Below are 3,664 nucleotides of genomic sequence, written 5' to 3'. Positions count from 1 at the left end.
CTTGTATCCCTAGTTTCTCCAGGATTTTCTCATGACAGGATGTTAGATTTTGTCAAATTTCTTCTCTGTATATTTGAGATGATCATGAGATTTTTGTCTTTCAGTTTGTTTATGTGGTAGATTACATTTATTGATTTATCTATAGTGAACCATATCTGTTTCACTGGGATGAAGCCAGCTTGATCATGGTGGATCAGGCTTCTAATGTGCTCAGGATTTTGGTTTGCAAGTATTTTATTGGAAACTTTTGCATCTTTGTTCATAAAGAATATTGATCTCTAGTTTTCTTTTTTGCTTGGGTCTTTGTATTGTTTTGGTACTAGGGTGCCTTCATAAAAAGAATTAAGAAATGTTTCTTCAGTTTCTATCTTGCATTATAATTTGAGGAATATCAAGATTAATTCTTCTTTGAATGTCTTGTATAATTCTCTACTGAATCAATTTGACTCTGACCTTTTATTGGTTTGGAAGATTTTTAAAATGTGATTTATTTATTATTATTTCTATGAGTACACTGTATCTGTATTCAGACACACACCAGAAGAGGGCATCAGATCCCATTACAGATGGTTGTGAGTCACCATGTGGTTGCTGGGAAGTGAACTCAGGAACTTTCAGAAGAGCAGTCAGTGCTCTTAACTGCTGAGCCATCTCTCCAGCCCTGCTTGGAAGATTTTTATTGAGTGCTTATGTTTCACTATGGTTTACAGGTCTATTTAGGTTGCTTATTGGACCTTGATTTAACTTTGATAGGCCATATCTGTCAAGAAATCTATCCATCCTGTGACCTTAGGTGTGTCAGCACTCCTGGGAGACCAGCTCTCTCTGGGCCACTCACTCATCTCCAATTTTTTTTCCAATTTTTTTATTGGATATTTTCTTCATTTATATTTCAAATGCTATCCTGAAAGTTCCCTATACCCTCCCCCTGCCCCCCTACCCACCCACTCCCACTTCTTGGCCCTGGCATTCCTCTGTACTGGGGCATATAAAGTTTGCAAGACCAAGGGGCCTCTCTTCCCAATGATGGCCAACTAGGCCATCTTCTGTTATATATGCAGCTAGAGACACAAGCTCTGGGGGTACTGGTTAGTTCATATTGTTGCTCCACCTATAGAGTTGCAGACCCCTTCAGTTCCTTGGGTACTTTTTCTATCTCCTTCATTGGGGGCCCTGTGTTCCATCCAATAGATGGCTGTGAGCATCCACTTCTGTATTTGCCAGGCACTAGCAAAGCCTCATAAGAGACAGCTATGTCAGGGTCCCTTCAGCAAATCTTGCTGGCATAGGCAATATTGTCTGCGTTTGGTGGCTGATTATGGGATGGACATCTCCAGATTTTTAGCCCGTAATTGCGCCTGTCTAAAGGAAACACAAGGACAAGGAATGGAGAAACTGAAGGAAAGACCATACAGAGACTGCCCCACCTGGGTATCCATCCCACATGCAGAAACCAAACTCAGACACTATACTGGATACCAATAAGTGCTTGCTGACAGGAGCCTTATACAGCTGTCTCCGGAAAGACTCTGCCAGATCCTGACCAATGCAGATGCAGATGCTTGCAACCAACCATTGGACTGAGCACAGGGAGCCCAATGAAGGAGTTAGGAGAAGGACTGAAGGAGCTGAAGGGGTTTGCAACTCCATAGGAAGAACAACAATATCAACCAACCAGAACTCCCCCCCCCCCCCACCCGCAGAGCTCCCCGGGCCTAAACCACCAACCAAAGGGTACACATGGAGGGACCCATGGTTCCAGCTGCATATGTAGCAGAGGATGGCTTTGTCAGACATCGATGGGAGGAGAAGCAGGGTATGGTTTAGGGGTTTTTCAGAGGGGAAACCGGGACAGGGAATAACATTTGAAATGTAAATAAGTAAAATATCCAATAAAAAAAGAAATCTATGCATTTCTTTTAGGTTTTCCAGTTTTGTGGAGTACAGAATTTTAAAGTACATCCTTATATGATTTTCTGTATTTCCTCAGTATCTGTCATAATGTTTTCTCTTTCATATCTAACTTTAATAATTTGGATTAGAAAATGTTTAGCCACTTATTTGTCCAAAAAGAAATGTGAGCACCATAGGGAAAGAGCCCTAAAATAAATTCTTTCCATCATGGCCCCTAGAAGGGAGCAGACATTTAGACACGTTGATCTCACTTCAGGAACTGTAAGAAAATAAACGTTTATGTTTGAGCTACCTATTGTAGTTTGAATCCTTCAGTCGATTTTAAATTAGATAAATTAGATTACTTAACATACTAAGTATACTGGCTAGTTTCGTGTCAACTTGACACAGGCTGGAGTTATCACAGAGAAAGGAGCTTCAGTTGAGGAAATGCCTCCATGAGATCCAACTGTAAGGCATTTTCTCAATTAGTGATCAAGGGGGAAAGGCCCCTTGTGGGTGGGACCATCCCTGGGCTGGTATTCTTGGGTTCTATAAGAGAGCAGGCTGAGCAAGCCAGGGGAGGCAAGCCAGTAAGAACATCCTTCCATGGTCTCTGCATCAGCTCCTGCTTCCTGACCTGCTTGAGTTCCAGTCCTGACTTCCTTTGGTGATGAACGGCAGTATGTAAGTGTAAGCTGAATAAACCCTTTCCTCCCCAACTTGCTTCTTGGTCATGATGTTTTGTCCAGGAATAGAAACATTGACTAAGACACTAAGCTATGAGAGTTTTTCATAAATGTCCTTTTACAAATATAAACTTTGTAAACATTTTCTTCTAAACTGTGACTTGTCTTTCTGGGGGATGGAGATTTAAGACAGAGTCGCATGCTATAGCTCAGGCAGCCTGGAACTACTAGGTCAGGCTAGCCTTGGATTTGTAGCAATCCTCCTGCCTCAGTCTCCTAAGTGCTAGGATTAAAGGTTAGCGTCACCACACCCAGTCTTTCTTGGCACTTTGTTATGGCTACATCTTTTCCCCCTTTTTTACTTTCTACACCTCCTTATTGAAGAAGCATACAAGTTCTTATCTCTTTATTCATCAAGTAGCATGTTATTTTGAAAACAACAAAAAATACATTGTGAGCCACCATGTGGTTGCTGGGATTTGAACTCAGGACCTCTGGAAGAGCAGTCAATGCTCTTAACCACTGAACCATCTCTCCACACCCCCAATATATTGTAATCAGTATTATTTTTCAGTGGTACTGGTCATATTTCCAATAAAAATCATTGTAAGTCATGTTTTGTATCTTTAATTAATATCCAATGTATTAGTAAGCAAAAAAACCCCAAGACTAGAAGAAGCATATAATTTTTCATTTCTGTGTTAAAGATTAAAAACTTTAAATTAAAATTGTTGTTTTAAAAATGACTTTACAATATTATGTTAGCATTTGTTTAGATATAAGTTGTTTTAAGTATTCATCTATGCCTTTTCTATTAAACATACTTAACTTGGAGCAAAAGGAGTTACTATCTATGTCTTCTCACCATTTTTTATAATATACCATTTTCTCCACTAGACAATAGTTATGAGTTAAATTAATGTGCTGTCCAGTAATGAGACATCCTTTCATATTCTCAATGAATTCTATTTAATTATATACCATAGGCTTTTAAATATGAAATTAGACAATTGTATTTGTAATCTCACATGAATAGTGTAGTAAAGGTATTATCTAAATGTAAAGTCTATTAAGTGAAAATA

This window comes from Mus caroli, unplaced genomic scaffold (assembly GCF_978045245.1).
Source record: "Mus caroli unplaced genomic scaffold, Mus_caroli_1 scaffold_5, whole genome shotgun sequence".
NCBI classification, from domain to species: domain Eukaryota; kingdom Metazoa; phylum Chordata; class Mammalia; order Rodentia; family Muridae; genus Mus; species Mus caroli.
Note: the sequence above shows the minus strand (reverse complement) of the source record.